This window comes from Pseudopodoces humilis, chromosome 1 (genome assembly GCF_049639895.1).
Source record: "Pseudopodoces humilis isolate 2021_Gansu_Grassland_sample_001 chromosome 1, ASM4963989v1, whole genome shotgun sequence".
NCBI classification, from domain to species: Eukaryota; Metazoa; Chordata; class Aves; order Passeriformes; family Paridae; genus Pseudopodoces; species Pseudopodoces humilis.
The window spans coordinates 10111656-10129122 of record NC_142200.1 but is presented as its reverse complement, the minus strand read 5'-3'; positions in this window follow the sequence as shown (position 1 = coordinate 10129122).

The following is a 17467-nucleotide window of genomic DNA, read 5'->3' as shown; positions in this document are numbered from 1 at the left end:
TCACCTCCATACTGTTGGACAACCTGGATGCAGAGGCACATCCATAAGTTCTACAGTCTTAGGGACAAGTTCAATTATGCAACCTCTCCACTGAGCACAGCCCCAGCAGTTGCTAAGTAAAGTCAACAGTAGATAAAACACTTATATAAACCTATTTCTACTTCAACTCTTGCTCAAAATTCCTCCCACTGCAACACTAGACTAAGCACTAACAATGAGTATCATTAATTAAATTGTCTTTTAATGGCTCAGGAGGTGGAGTCTGTAAAAAGGAGGAAAGGGACAGAAACCTGGATTTAGAGAATAAGGTTTAATTTAGACAAGAAGGATGGATTTTGCTTCATTTTAACCATCTGAAAAAAGTGCATTTGGGCTAAGCTCATTCTTTGTGCTTCAATCAGCCCTTTTCAAACAAAGGAGAGAAGCAGATGCTTACAGAAGATAAAGTTAGATTATCTTACATGAAAAGTGATTTTGAAACACTTAAATATGACAAGACAAGGATAGAGTATATGAAGAACCATACAGAGATCAAGGAACTATAATTTTTTCCTTCACAGAAACCCAAACATGAACAGAATGACTTCTCAAGTCTCCTGCCCTCCTCATGGTCTTGCTTGCTAGAATTCAAAGATGAATCCAGCAGCTGCAGATATCATAAGCAGTTCAATGAAAGGTAGAATTAATAAAACACACTTCTTTAATCTGAAGGAACAGCTTGCCTAAACACTGATCCCTGGCAGCCAGGAGGATCTCTAAACAGAACTAAAAAATGGGTGTAACATGGCAGAACAGAAACCACAGCATTGTAGATGGTCCAGGAATGGAAAGATCTTTTGGAGTTTGAGCCTCATACAGTTAGGATTCATAAAATTGCCTCTGACTTATTTGCCTGAGCTTCGCATGTGCTCACTGGAAAGATCACTTATTCAAGCCTCTCCTGTCAAATGGTGTGATGTTATTTAAAATCAATTAAGTCTTTCTAGGACTTAAGTGCATTTTTTACATCATCTGTGAAGCTTTCTGGACACAAGAATGTTACTGACATCATAATCTGTGGCTGATTCATTAAGTGGTGAGCTGAGAAACATTACAGAATGTGAAATGAAAAATTTAGTTAATAAGGAAGAGGTCTGACTATATGATATGAATTAACAGATCATCAAAAATGCATAGGTATGTGATGAGTTCAATACTAATGCAATTTTTAATTGAAAACTGTGATTCTACGGCTATTTGAGAAAATAAATTATAAGAAGTCTTTATGCCTGGTGCATCTTCCTGCCCTTCCTTCCCTTCCTGATACAGGGAGAGAGAACACACTCTTTAAACTCATGTTCCATTAGCACATCTCACTAGGTAATTGCTTACTCACAACTACAGCAGCCTGATGGGGACAGTGAAACCACTGTCTGGCAAAAATGCCAAGAGCATAATAAGAACAGACAATCTAAAGGATAACTAAGAAGCAGTAAAAGAATGACCAAGAGTCTATATATGAGTCTGAAACAGCACTTTCACTGTAAGTAGGAAATACTCAATTGCTTGTTTGGACCCTTTAGCACAAGACCTTTAGAATCAGGAAATAAAAAGCATTCCTGCTTACATTAATAGATCTGCAGCTGGGACACAGAAACAAAGTCAAAACCTTTAATGTGGCCCAGTCAGCAGAGATGGAAACATGGCTCTCTCCTAGGCTGATATCAGTGTCAAGAAAAAATATGTCTCTCATAGACATTTTTTTACATATTTAGCCTTTTATTTCTGATGTGGAACATGACTTTTGAAATAAATTTGAAAAAGAAAGAGATCAAGAGGAAGAATTAATGGAAGAGAAGGAGCCCAGGCAATAGGAACCTTGGGATAATCAAACTCCTCCTTAAATAAGAAAAGAAACTGACACAAATGTACATCTTCTTAACTAACAGGGGTGAAAGTTTACAATCTCCCTTTATCTCATCCATACCTCAAACCCCATAATGGACCTAAAAACTCCTATAAATAATGTTGATTCCAAGTCTACTACTCTTTAAAGCATTATGCCAATTACAAAGCAATGTGTTTGTTTTTTTTTAAAAAAAAAGTCATTCTGGAAAACAAAGGGGGAAGGGATTATATTGCACTTCTTTGAAAGGGTCTTTCCAGGATTCCTCACTTTTCCCAGAGGAATTGGATGGCTCCTCTGATCTCATCAGAGATGTGGTGAATAACAAAGCTCCCCCTGGGTTACCCTACTGAAAGATGAATGCCTAGAGGTAGAAATGGAGAGTTAGAACTTGCAGTTCCTTTTCCAGCTTGGCATGAACTCTGGTCTATCTGCACCACACCTGGCCTCAACTTTCTGTAACTTCTTCACCTTCTCTGCATGTCATGAAACTTCATTCTCCAAGGTTCATGGTGCAGGCTCCTTCACCCTACAAAAAAAGTGAGGCATTTATATACTGGGACTTTGTTTTTCAGTGGAAATAGTTTGGCAGACATCTCTTCAAAAACAGCAGTGATGCCTGTGCTAAGTTACTACTCTTTATCTTTTACTTGTCCTGTCAGTTTTCTGGCAGACCACAGTAAATCAGAAGCATTTGGAGTTGCACAAATTATTTTCCAGGCTGTCCTGTCAGAGTTCAGGGCTGGAGCACAGCAAGTAAACAGATGTGATTTGGAACTAGACATGTACTGTCAGACCAGCAACCTGAGCTTTGATGCTCAGAAAATATGCTGTAGGCACTTGCTTTGTGATTTTGTCCTTACGCTGTGTAAGAGCCAAAGCCACAGTGCGCTGGTCTGTGAAGATACTGCTCAAGTGAACAAAATGACCTCTTTTTATATAATCTGACAAATATGCCTTGTGCAATTCTTTTCCTATCCAACTAAAAAAAGTTGTTTAATCAAATTTTCTTCAAGTTTGTTTCAGAAGATTATTCGGCACCTTCAAATCAGCAAGACTGCCATAAATAAAATGGGAATCTGGTACAAGGAGAAACAATTATTTCCTTTCCTAATGGAAGGAGATCATAAAGAAAGTGTTAGGGTTATTTTTTTTCATTCAGAAATTGACACAAAACAGATTACCTTCTCTAGGAAGGATCTATAGATTTTAGGTATAAACCAGAATTGGGTTGATCACTTGTTATTTCTTCTGCTGCCTCTTTGAGGAGTAAGTCATTGGAGAGCAGTGAATTTCAAGTGGATGCAAAATGGCACTATGTTGAGTACCGGTGATTTTCTGATTTAAGGACTGGCTGTCCTCCCATTTTGGAGCATGCAAAAAAATCCACCACCAACAACAAAAAGACAGGGCTCTTACAGTGGTGTGTTTTTGCCTTGAAAATAAAACTTCTGGGAAAAAAAAATCATGCTCACAGACTGTATATCCTTTGCTGAATTCCTGGAAAATTTAAAGGTAAATAAAGATCATTCAGTTCAGCTTTCAAAACAAAACAAAAAACAGTCATTGGGGTGAGTTGCTATCAAAGATTCTCCTTTCAAACCAGCTAGAAGGGAAGAATTGAAGTTAGGAGCATGAAGCTGAAGAGGTGAGCTGCCTCAGAGTCCGGACCCAAGCTTCCCAATGAAAATCAGGAGCAAGCAGCCCTGTGGTGCTTTGTCTAAGGTCTACTCAGCAGCCCTCCTCTGTCTATCAGCCTGTTCTCTCTGCTTCAGGTGGAAATTCTGAAAGAAACTGATGGAGGCTATGAAAGCATGGTTCTGAGGAAGATTACATAGGACACTAAGTGAGTTTCTAGAGAGCTTTGGTATGTTTGGGTAGACATGCAGATGGGTGAGCCTCACTCAAAGTTAATTCAGTTCTGTGTTAAACAATCAGTAGAGCAAAGATATTGAGTGTTTGTGCAGGTTGGATGTAGGTTTCTACTCTCAACAGCTACATCTTGGACGATTCTTGAGGACCAAGATCTCCCGGAAGCAGAATCTGTGTCCATACTGTTAAATCCCCTTCCTTGCCAATATGTGATGGCTACATGCAAAAGTCTGCTGGAAATGACCTCTGACCTGTGCTAACATCCAAGTTATATCAAAGATCTTTTATGGAGTTGGCAATTTTGGGACAAGTGATCCCAGAAGCCATTCTAATGATTCAATAGTAACCACAATAAAGTCCTAATGGACAGAAAACACCCTTTGGCAAAGAATTTAAGGGTAGGGCTATACACCATGAAAATCAGATTATCCTGTGCTTTTCAAAACCATAAATTCATGCCACAGTCCTCACTCTGTTTAACCCCATGATTTCTGTGGGAGATTTTTCTGCAGTCACTCATCTGTAGCCCCTGAAACCTGCTCTGAGCATGCTCCAATGTTCTTGACTGCTAGGCATCTACAAGAAGATAAGAAATGAAAACACTGTGAAGAAAATAAAAAGAAGGGCATGATGCCAGCATAGCAGAGCAATAACCATGGGACTTCTCTTCAGTAGGGCTTCAGTCTTTGTTTCACACATCAAAACCAGTGAACATTTCATTACTTATCGTCATGAAGAGACTAGGGAATGGAATCCTCACCTAGAGAAGGATCAGCCTTGCTTTTTCTCCTAATTTTGTGTGTTTCAAGTGGCTGTGAGCCAGAGGACTGTACCTGAGTTCTATCTGATGTTTCCACTCCAGTCTACTTCCAGCACAACCTCAGTAACAATCCACTATCCACCAGACATCACAGCAGAGGGTTCCATCAAAACGCTAAAACACACATATGGTGACAAAATACTTCTGATATCTTTCTACCAACATTCAAAATAATCTGAAGCATTTCATACATTTAAAGAAGGTTACAGAAGCCTTGCTCCATGTCTTTTATGTTTTTCTAGCCTTTTTTTCTGCCATTGGTTGATGGAGTTTATCTATGTTTTTGTAAATTCACTGCTGCTTTAGGAATGAGGTTTCATAGGCTTAAAAACTAAGGAGGTTTTTAAAAAATCCTAAAGCTTTCTTCTTCCAAAGAGAAAAAAAAAAATCATGTAACTGATGGAGAAAGCAAATCAAATATAAAAAAAAATCCACTCTGGGAATAAGTATATCTAGAACTAGTTAGTCCTTTTCCTAACAGCTTGAGATCAAGGTAAGAAAACACATTTGTAAAAGGTGGTTGCTCAGCTGGTACACCCTGCTGCAGCTTAGTTAATGTAGGCAGACCTGCATCAGAGTTAACAGAACTGCTGACCTACACCCCTTTGACTGATGAGCAGGCTTATTTCTTAATAAAATCTGGAAATATTGATAGCACTGGAGTAGGATTTAACTATTAATGTGCATATTAAAGTGTTTGCTTGTCCTGTTTTCTGAAGTAGTGCAAGAGCTGTGTCTCTCAATACTTACTGGCAGTTCTAATGTACTTAGAACAAAAATCCCTACAAATCTGTGCACATTAATAACATATTTAACATGCAAAATTATGGTTAGAAACTGAGCAATTTGACCCCTATCTGCAGCATGAAAAAGATCCTGGTAAGACCCCAAAATACAATGTCACCAATTTTGTGTTGTTTATAATGTTACAAGTAATGCCATTACTCCCCTGGAGGTCAGTACTTATTGGGAATTTCCTCCTCTGAAAACTCACATTGGTAAAGGAGGGTAAAAGCAACCAGTTTTTTCTTTGCCCTGTGACCTGCAGAGGCATTTCAGTAGGGTAAAGCTGTGTTGAGGCTGATGTAACCAGGGAGCTTGCAGTGAGTGAGGACAGACACTGAAGAACATGCTTTGGCCAGAAATGAGCTTACATTTTTGCCACATTCTGGGGGCTTGGGAGAGTTTCCAGCTATGTTTCCAAGAAATGGTAGCTATGGATAAAGCTCTTTTGCATGTGAGGTACAAGGGCTTGATTACAATGAAGCAATAATGAAGCAATAGTGTGCTGAGGTGTGTGTGCCTGTGCCTCTTTCCAGGTAAGTTATATATATATATATATATTCTATACATATATGTATATATATGAGTGTGTGAGAGTATTGAAATATATGTAAAATCATTAATGTACTGAATTACTCTTCTGAATTATGCTATTTATACAGCAAATATTTACATTGACCTTCCTGATCATATTTTAATGGGAAGAGACATAGGAGAGAGTTCTGTCTCTCTCCAGGCTTTGAATTTGGATCAGGTAATCTTCAGGAGATATATCTCATATTTGATCTTAAATATCTGTAGAGATAGAGACTCTTTAATCATTCTTATAAAAATTTCCAGAGCCTAGTGCAATATAAAATCTCATTCCTGAATGGGTAAGACTCTCACAGCAAACAGTTCAAATTATTTCTTCTAGAATGAATTAAATTTGCCTTTATCAAAGCACAGAAACTCTTTGGCCATCATAAATAACCACTCACTTGTCTTTCCTAGGTCTCTATAAAGCTCTTTGGTGTTGGCTAATAGCACAACTTCTGTAAATACTTGTATTACCTTCCAGATTTGCCCCTTCTTTGATCACTACATGCTGCTTCTTTCAAATTTCCAGTACACCTAACAACTATCATGAGTGAAACAGCCCCTTCAGCTTTCTAGTGCTTTACTTTATGCTATGCTGAAAAAAAAAGAGAAATCATTATTCTTTGTTTCCAGCTTTTTTTGACAGTTCCAAATTCATGAAAGAGCCTGACATCTCATGTATGACTATTTCAATTCTTTAAAAAGTCTCCTGCAAAGATTCTTCTGAGACTTTTAGAAACTCTGACAAATTGTAGCTGCTACTGTTCCTTTATGCACTTTTCAGCTGATATGTTCAAAAGACAAATCTGTCATTTTTCCCTTTTGCACAAACTGCTTGTATTAGTGTAGATCACCTGAGGTTCATGAAGGTGCTTGAAATCCAGTTTCTCATTTTTGTCTCAACCAGTTTCTTTTCCTGCTATTTTTTGATCAACTTTTAAAAAGAGTGACCTTTGAAGTAGCATAAATAGCTTCAATGTGTATTCTGCTTTCTTCAAAAAACTATATATGAAAACAAGAGAAAATGTTGTTCCCCTCTCTGAACACATCTGCTTCATTTTACATTACACATCTTGTCTTGATAGCAAAGATTATAAACTTGTCTACACAGCATTTCATAAAAAATTCAAGAACAAAAGAACAAATAACAAAGACCTGTTCCAGTGTTTATTAATTCACATCAAAGTATTCATGATTAATTCAGATATCTGACCAAGGACTGGGAAAAGGGAATTCTGTGAAACATTCTCATATCCAGCTTAGCAACTAAGGCTCAAAAATCTTCATTCATTGGTTAAAAAATACTTCATATCATAGATGAATCAAAAGAAAGAAAAAGGGATCTCCCAAATACAAGATTTTTAAAGGGAAAAATGAAGAATGGTGACCAGAATGGTGACAGGAATTTAGACCTCCTGGTAGTGAAGTGAATGGAAGTTATTTTCTCCACTTGCCTGTTTCCAGGTCACCTCCAGCATTCCTCTTGTGTGGGCAGGGTGCAGATGTTTTGCCCAGAGTCTGGAGCTGCCGTTTGGCACTGCAAGACATATGTAAAACCTCTCAGGAGCTGCAGGCCTTTGGAAGTTCACTCTGTGCTGCTCACGTGGTAAATCCCTGGCTTTTGCATGTCGGAGGAATTGCCTGACAGACGGCGTTTCTCCCCTTCAGGCTGCTGCCGGAATTCTTCTGCTTGCTTACGAGAACATATGCTTTAAAAAAAACAAAAACAACAACTTCTCTGCTATTTGGCACCTAAAGCCTTATTTTAATTTCTGGGTGCAGCTTTTTCTCTGAACATATTGTGAAATACCAGTGTGTTACCCATCTGTTCCAACTTGGTGTCTTCAGGGCTGAGAGCTGTACAGGAAAGGTCATCATTAACTCACCTTAAAAAACTTTATTTGCTTATAAAAATAGTAACTAAGGGAATTAATTGCATTCTACTCACAGGGCAGGTTATTACCCCTCCTATAACAAATATAAAGGTATAAATACCTTGGGACAAAATCCTCTCTGCAGCCTGTGGAGCTTGAGCAATCTAAATCCCATAAAACTTTCCTTCCATTTTGGGTCAGGCTGATTGCTGATGCAGGCTCTGAGGATCCCCTCAAACCACAGACAGACCTGGGGTTTTCAAAGTGATGATATGCACACAAGTTGACTGAGGGGTGTTTGACAGGTTTGTGGACTTCAGAGAACATAACAAAACATAACATAACAAAACATAACATAACATAACATAAAACATAACATAACATAACACATAACATAGCATAACATAACATAACATAACATAACATAACATAACATAACATAACATAACATAACATAACATAACCAAGCATGAGCTTGTGGCCTCCAAACTGAATCAGTGTGACACAGGATTCCCAAGGTAACTCCTGATACAGCTAGAACAGAGAAAGGTCTAGTCATGGAAAATGAGCCCAATGAGTTTCAGTGGGTTTAGCTCACTTATCCCATTGGAAGCTGACTGGGACATGAAGTCTCTGCTTCTTCTATGGGCATTGTATCATTGCCTGATTTCAGGTCTGCCTGTTATTTTTGCAGCCTTGTATGAACCTGCCCAGCTGAAAAGAGGCATATGGCGTTGCTCTGGGCTCCTTCTGGCTGCTGGTGAATCACTTGTCAGTGTAGAGCTCTCTGCACAGTGATGTACAGGGCTCTGCACCGCACAGGCCAGGCTCAGATCTACCAGTGTCCCTGACATGACTCATTAGCCCAAAACCCTTCACATCAATGGCTCCTCCAGCTCCAAGGAGCCCAAGACAAAACTCTAACATCCTGCAAACAGTCAAAGGGTATCTCAGCAATGCCTGGGCTGACTTCAAATTTGTTAAATGGAAAAGTCCTACAGATCCTAGGAAATAAATCCAGTGTAGAAAAGGATAGATCTTCCCCTGAAATACTGTCAATCACTGCCCTTGTGAACTGGGACATGGTTTCTCAACCACATACCTGTAGGGAGCTGTGGTAAGATTTTGTGAGTCTTTAAGTAAAAAAAGAACTGACATGGACAATTCTGTAAATCCATTCTGTAAATATGTGTTTAGCTATGCACATGCAGAGGAGCATATGCAAGCAGATATTTAAGTGTGTCTGGGTGTGTGCATGTGTTGGTGGAGATGTGCTTATGGATGCAGGTGCACATCTCTCTACCAGTCAGTGGAATCCAGTGTAGCAAAAGCAGGGTAATTTCAAAGACATTATGTTCCCACAAGTGTTATGAAAATCAGTAACTGGGTGGAGCAAAAATACACCATGGCTACATCTACAGTGGTGAATTAATCATGCCTCATACTGTTCTCTGCTCCTGAAGCCAACTGGCACAGAACACACAGTTTGCATGCTATTAAACTCTTACCCTCCCAGAGAGAATGACCGTGTCCAAGTGCCTATTTTGGTGGACCTTGCCCTCTTCTAACTCTTAAGCAGTTCCTGGGAATTGTTTAAAAGAGTGCTAGTTTTGTCTGGTCAAAACTATGCCAGCCAACATTCTCACAATTTAACAGCATAGTTGGTAAAGTTCCAGTGCTTGGGAACTTTCCTGAGTATTGTTTAATTTATTAGTATAGATACAACTTACGTGTGCACCCAGCTGAGAAGCAGGCTGTTCTGTTAATTCAGGCTTTATTAGACACCAGATTATGCTCAGAAAAGCAATGTTTTGACTGCCCTAGCAGAGGGGAACTGCTAAGATCTGAGCTCAGATTTTGCTAGGTGTCAGAGGGAACAACCAGGCAGCACAAACCAGCAGGGAGTTGGGCTTCACTCCTTCCACTCCTCACAGCCTTGCTTGCTCTTCCCCATCACCAGTCAGTGCATTTGCTGCAGGGGAAGCACACAGCCAAGGCTGAGAGAGGCTGTCAGATGGGCTCTGAGAAGCCCACACTGAAATGGCATGTGGCTTCTCAGGGATAAGAGAATCCCCTGCTTTGTGCAGAGGCTGCCTGGAAGCTGGCAGCACACACACCAGGCTCATATTTTTAATGGGTGCTACAGACAGTGCTCCAGAACATCTGAAAGTCCCTGTTTCTGGAGCACTTATGCACAAGAGTGGAAGCAAACTTGTCAAACCTTTACCTACAGAAGCTGAATGAAGAAAACTGATGAAGAAAAGCTGAAGAAAAGACTGAGAACATAGCCAGTTGGCAGGAACACCACAAAAGGGACAAAAAGCTATGAATTCTGAGGGAATGAGGAGACCCCTGTTGTCCCATTGGTCCTGAGAGCACTCCCTCTCCTTGTACTTTTCCAGATTTTGTTGCATTTGGGAGCTGCTGTGTGCACAGAGGGGACACCAGTGCCAGAAGCCTGTTCTCCACAAACACCAACACACACTTACCAGACTGATGTACTCACTGGTCAAAATGGGGAAAAATGAAGAAAAAAATTTGTAATCAGTATCATGAGAAGTTTAAATGAGAATGATCCTAGAGCCAAGTGCTGCCAGAAGCAGAACACTGGGAAGAGATCAATCAAAATATACATAGTCTTTTGTGGGATAGTGGTGGTGAGAGGCCAAAGCAAGACCTTGGTCCCCATCTATAGATCAGAAACCCAGTGGGTGGTTGGGCACTGGAACAGGATCCCCAGGGAAATGGTCACAGCGTAAGCTTGACAGAATTCATGAAGCATTTGGACAATTCTTTCAGGAACATAATATCATCCTTGGGGTCGTCCTCTTGTGCAGATCTAGGAGCAGGACTTGATGATCCTTGTGGGTTCCTTCCAGCTCAGGATAGTCTATGATTCTATGAACCCACTGAGCAACAAAGGGAAGGTCCTGTGCAGAAGAGCTTGAGGTGTAAATAAACATCTCCTGCAGTGGGTTGAAGGGAGACGTGTGACAGCCACAATTATTTAGCAAGTCTGATAAACCCAAACCTTTGGCTTCCTGTCTGCCTGTCTAATGGCTAAGGGACTTGTTTGGGATGTCTGTCAGATGGACAGGGGTGACAGATGGACACACAGGAAGAGAGAGTCAAATGTGAACGTACACAGAAAGGAAATACTGATGTATATGAGAGGAACATTGAACTTCCTGCTTGTGGGGCTAATGGAAAGCTCTCTGAAAGAAGAGATTTCCAGGGGAAAATGATCTGCAAGATCAGCAGTTTCCAGGAAAGCATCAATTTATTTCAAATGTGATAGGGCATCATAGAAATGCAGTCTTTCAAATTTTTTTACCTCATTTTCTTTCAGAGGTTTCAGCTTTTTGGTTGGAAGTGATAAATCTGAACAGTCAGAATATGGCCAAGAAATAACTTCAGAACACTTAATTTTCTGAAAAGTTTCCAAAACGGTTTCCACCTGAGTCAGGACAAGAGTGAACTGAGGGTCTGTGGGTGTACTGGGATATTTTTCATAAGTCAACTGTACTACAACAAGGGGAAATGTACAGCCAGGGTGTGTGAATAAACCAACCAACCAGTGCAGCTGCATGGGAATATGTGGCCATACCCTTTGCAAACAAGGCCATGCATGTACATGCCAACACAGTCACTTTGCTTGGATTTGCCAGGAGAAAATGGAATGTAAAGTAGTCTGTAAATAGCCAATAAATCTTATCCCAGTATTTTATGTGTTTCTACCTTAGTCAGGAAGGAACTTGGGTTTTTTAAAACCTGAAGATAATGCAACTAGCTCAAATGTGGTGTTTTAGTGGAAGAGAGAATGAAAAGGTTTTGATTGTTCTGCCATTCCCTAGAGAGGGTCTTATCTCCAAATAAAACTTTTTAAGAGCTTCAGCCTCAAAAACAAACACATCCAGAAACTTAGGCAGACTTTCCTGTTTAGTACAGGAACATTTCCAAAAAGTAACATCAACAGAAAAAAAAGATAATGTAGGTGACTAAAACAATCAGTCTTATAGCTCCTCTCTGTAATTCCATGCACTAAACAAGCTGAATACCTACAGTGTAGGCAATTAGTCTTTGATGCAAAGACTAATTGTTATTTCAAACAGAAAAAGAGATTGCAGTTAGATGGAAGATTCTTTAAGGTTTGGGGCAAAAATTCAGGGTAAAACTTCCTTTCTCAGCCTCACCCTTATTACTTGAAAAATATTTCCTGTGTTTTCACTGAGACTTGTAGCACTCAGTGCAGATATGTCATAAATCTGGTGAATATGCTCTCTACTCAGAACAGTTTGTTCAGCTCTGGGTCTGTGTTGCAGTGTGCAAAAATTGTCATGGTTTATAGAGAAGCTTGGATAGTATTGAAGGCCTTTTATTTTATCTTTCTTTGTAAGTGGAAAATATGACTTTGCTAAAAGAATGATTCCACTAGGCAGCCCTAAAGGCTGAATGGACTGTAATGTATAGTTGACTTCAGAAGCATAAACAGTTGGTGCTTCATCTTTCTGCCAGGACATTCACTTTCTCCAAAAACACCATCAGTCTCCGTTTGCATGTGTGCACAGCTATAATGCTTGAAGACACTGAGTGAAATGTCATGTATTAAACATTTGTAATTGTTTTCCACTGGACTGTGACCTGAATTTAGTGACATCTGACTGATGACTACTACCAACAGGATATCCCAATGAGAGAGAGGAAGATCCTGTGTCAGTGCATTTGCCGGAGCTAGACCAGCTGCATTTCTCTTTTGTTTAATGTGTTTGAAAGTGTGTAAGGATACCATCAAAAATAGGGAGAGTGCCAGAGCTTATCAGAGAGATAAGAAAGCCACCCAAGATTCCTGGATTTCTTTGTACTTGGGAACACTCGTTGCATGATTATGGCAAGCACTGGCTGAGCTGAGACAGTAAAAGCAACTGAGTCTTCAAATCTGTCTTGTTGGTCACTGTAAAGTCCTCATCTTTCCTACTCCTCTGGCACAGCTGACCCGGCAGTCGGGATCCAGATATACTGTGAAATGAAATCCTGGGTTATTTTTATCTCTGCTTCTTTTCTCCAAGGTGACTACTCTTTATAAAGAATCCTGTTACTATCAGGTATTCTTCTCCAAGACTCATTTTCTGATGAGCTAAGAAGAACTGGAATGTAATAGTCATTAATTAGTGTTTCCTTCAAAGTGCTAATGGTCAGCTCCTTTGGTCATTTCTCTACCACAATGACCTCGGAGAATTGTTGTATGTCAGGCAGTACAAAGAACTTTTGCTTGATCTTGATCTGAGTACTTTGAAAAGCACTTTAGCAAAGACATACAGTGTGACTGTTTGCAATAGCAGGAGACTGGACTCATAACCCAAAGGGCACTGACCTCTTTCATATTCCTAAAAATGCAAGAGCAGATCTGCCCCAGTTTGAAGTCTTCTTTGGTAGCAACACAGATGTGTTCCCTCAAGGCCTGCAGTCATGTGAGGGCAAAACAATTGCAACAGGACTGTGTGAAAGTGAAAGACTTTTTAATGAACTCCTGGGTCTGGACTGTGCACAGTGCTTGAGTCACATCCATGTATTAAAAAGTTCACCACATTTGTTAGGAAAGAAATGAAATGCACATCTGTGTTCTACTTAATTGTAGAGCCAAGAGTTGCTAAAAGGGACAAAGTTGCATCGATGTAATATTTTGTCAGACTGATGAATTAACAGAGAAGGCTAAAGATGATAACAAAAAGAAATTTGGCCTCCAAAATATAAATATTTCATTGTTATGATTACTTCAGTTCTACCTAGAAAGCTTTAACAGGTTGAAGAACTCTTGAAAATAAACAAAATGCTTTCTATTATGAATTGTTTTGTCCTATCTGAGTTCCTTTTCTTACTGTTTCCAGAGCAGTTTCCATACCAAAAATTAGTGAGAAATACCACACTTTATTGACATTAACTCCCTTCCTGTGTTTGCTTGAGGTATTCTTATGACATTTCTCTTCCTTCTTCCAATCAATGAACGTTTAGTGAGAAAACACAGAAACACTTGCCCAAAGCACATTCAGATCAAGGACCAACACAGTCAATCAGCCAGATGGCAGGTCCAGAAATAAGCCCTGATCACAAGACAAGGTGATATGGTGTCTGTAGCACAAGATAAATCTTTTGCTTAGAGACTTCAGCATTTTAGTTTACAGCAGCAATGTATTTTCAATATGAATTTTCCAATTGTTCCCAGTGGCTGCCCTTTGGTTTATCAGTGCAGAGGGGCCTCTGAACTTCTTCCAGCCAAAACAAAACCAGAAGATTCTGTCTGCAAGTGTTCTCCAGCTGCAAATGGTTGTTCAAACAACAGAGCCAGAAAAGGTTAAATTGCTGTATGGCCTGTGAAGCATATATGAATGGGGGCTAAGGGAACTCAGCACCCAACTTTTTTCTCTACAGATCTGCTGAATCCAGTCTGAATCTGTACTGGTCCCACTAAAGGAAAGAAATGGAAACTTCTGGGACATAAGTCATATGACCTAAATTGTTTTTCATATCAAATTTACATATTAAATTAACCATGCTACAGAAGCACTCATTTCTCTCCACTGAATTTTGGCAGCTGACTTGGTGGTAACTATTCTTGGTCAGATGGGTTTCACTTTCAACAGTTGTGAAATCCAAGTGCACTGAGAGAATTGTATAGGCTTAAATCCTGATAACTTATTTATTGAATATCTGATTAAATTCACTTGACTGATCCCTTCAGTGACTATTATCATTTATGTGCTCTGCTTGCTGGGTCCCACACACCCCTCATTTGTCACTCAATTAACTCAAGTGTTTGGCTATCCAAGCCTTTTCCCACTCTTTTTCTCATGGAAGACCTTGTCCGTGACAGATCGATTTAGACTAATGTTAATGCTAGCAATGACTTCCCTGAAGATTTCAGAAGTCTTAAGACCAAAACTAGTGTTTGTTTTGGGAGATCTGCTGCTCCTTGGAAGAGTCAGTGGGAAAATGCTCAGGGGGATGTCCTGATCTTCCCGACCACAATTAGCATATGTATAAAATTGTCTTGTCTTACTGGCACGTTTATGCTTTTGGCAGCTTTGATCCTTGCCTCCTCTAGAACCTGTCCTCCTTTCCGTGAAAGCCTGTTCCCCTCTGAGGCTCCACCATCCCTTCCAGGACTGCTGCCCTTCCCCAGGCAGGCGGTGTCACTGTTGAGCTGCTCTTCCTTTCTTAGAGAGGCGCGCACTGAGAGCGAAAGGGATTTGCTCATAGCACAGGACATGAAAGACTAAAACACGTAGTGTCACCTCAGTGTTGCTAGTGCCAGAACACTTAATCCACTACTTCTTTTGTAGCTGTGATAGATATTGAGAAATTAGACCCTTCTCAAACCAGTACTGCAAAATACGTGTTAATGACACAGGAACTGTCTTGACCACAGACCAGAGCTACAGGAGAACACATCTCCAGAGGTCAAATAGATTATTTTCTCTGTGGAGTGAGACAAATGGCCCATCAACACGACTACCACCAAAGAATCACCGAAAGAGGAGTTTAGAAAATGGGTTTAGATGAACTAAGACATTTCAGAGTCAGAGGTACAGTTTTATTCACAGCAGCTTGAGCAGGAGGAACTGACCCCAAGGCTGGCCATGTCAAACCTCTGCTGGGTGCTCTGCCCTTCACAGACACACTTTAGTGTTGGGTCCTAACCACAGGTGAGTCCAGGAGACAGCTCTGTTCGATGAGATAATAGTGCCCAATTAACGAAGCAGCTTACTAAGGACAGATGGGGAATTGCTAGGTCCTCTTACCAGGCATCTCAGACCCTCATCTTTCTGGACAGAGACATCTCCCTTCTAGGCAAAATAACTGGTTGGGATCATTCCTTTCTACCACAACACCAAGACATGAAGTGCCTTAGTGCACTCTAATACTGTGTAGTACAAAAAGTCACTTCTTGATAGCAATGTCTGTGGCTTCACTATCACTTCTATCCTCATCAAGTTCTATCACATGTCAGTTTTGTTAGAGCTCAGCCATGCTATACTCTTTTGGTAGCTCTGCCATCGGCTGGTATTTTCCTCAGATGCCTTCTGTTCCTTGAACTAACTTTAATTTTTCAGATTGTTTCTGTTTTGTAGGCCTCCAGTTTGAGGACTTTTTTGATTGAAAATGAAATATAGCAGGAGCAACAAAACTGGTCTCTCAAAACTTCTTAGTTCCAGTTATTGCCCTACTGTGTCATATATAATTTGAGCCAGTGTTTCAGGGCAAGAACTCCACATTTTATGTTCATATCCAAGAAAACTTACTTCTTGTGTCAGGGAGATAAGGTACTACACATCTGATAAAAACATACATGAGCTTCATCATGACCATCCCCAACTAAAGAGTGAAATGTCTCAATCTCTAATTAGCCAAAGAATTTTTTATTCCCATGCAGTCTGCCTTGACAATATCATTATAGCAAGAAGGGTTCATAGTTGTCACCATCTGACACAGGGGCTGATCAGGGTTTAGTAAAGAGTGAGTCAAGGCATGGACATCCTTGTACCAAGAGCAGAGGCCTTCCTCATCCTGGAGGAGTGCAGCCAGATAGACTTGGTCCCAGAAGTGTCTGGGTTTAAGACCAAACTGTTTTGTAAGTTAAGTTCAGTGGGAGGAGGAAGAGTGAGAAAGGAAGAAGAGACTGATGTTAAATGACAGGCCAGTGCTTCCAGCACTCACTTCAGCTAGAGAAGACACAGTTCACATCCCCTTTTCAAATCAAGCTAAGCTGACACCAGTCTGCCTCTGCTGTCGTAGCTAAATGCCCAGTGAATATTTATGTCTAGCCTTGGCTCTTATCCTCATAACATTTGAGGGGGGAAAAAAGGTGGACTTTTTTTTCCCTACTGTCAGGGCAATACAAAAACAGCTTTAGAAAACTTGTTCCTTTTTTTTTTATTATTTTTTATTTTGCTCTCTCTATTTTGTGAAAGAGAACTCTTTGTTTTAGGCCAACCCCACCTCCAGTTAATGCCAGTTAACAGCATGAACCATTTGTCTTACAGTGGAGTGGAACTGATTGCATCCTACAGAAAGCAGTGCTGCACAAACACACCAGTCTGCTCCTGCTTACAGGATCCAGGGGGTTGATCATCTGTCTGATAAATGTAAAACTTCCCTTTCCTCTCTGCTGAGTGAAACAGCACTGTCCTTGAAAGAAGTGAGGCTTCAGATTAATACTTAGTACTATCTGATCCCTGCCTAAAAAAACACAGCTGTATATTTTCTTGTGGCAATACTATCTTTCAGGCCTTTAATTAGCTGCATCCCTGGACTGTTTTGTTGGTTGTTTTACCGTAATGAGACTTAGCTGAGGCCACAGGTCTTTTGAAATAAGCACCATACAAACAGATCACAAACTGAATGTTCTCTGTCCCAAACAGTGACGTGCCAAAGGTCACACTAGAAATTATAGGCAAAGGACAGAACCCAAATCTCCTGTATCCTCAGTCTACTCCATTAATTAAAAGACCTTCTCCCTCTCTCCTTAATTTCTGTGTCTCAGTGACAGTTTTTGCAAAACACAAAATGCAGTAAATTACACATGAGATGGAAAATGTGCATTAGCAAGGAACAGAGCGGGGAGTACAATCGTGTGTATTGGTAGGAAGGTTGTTTGGG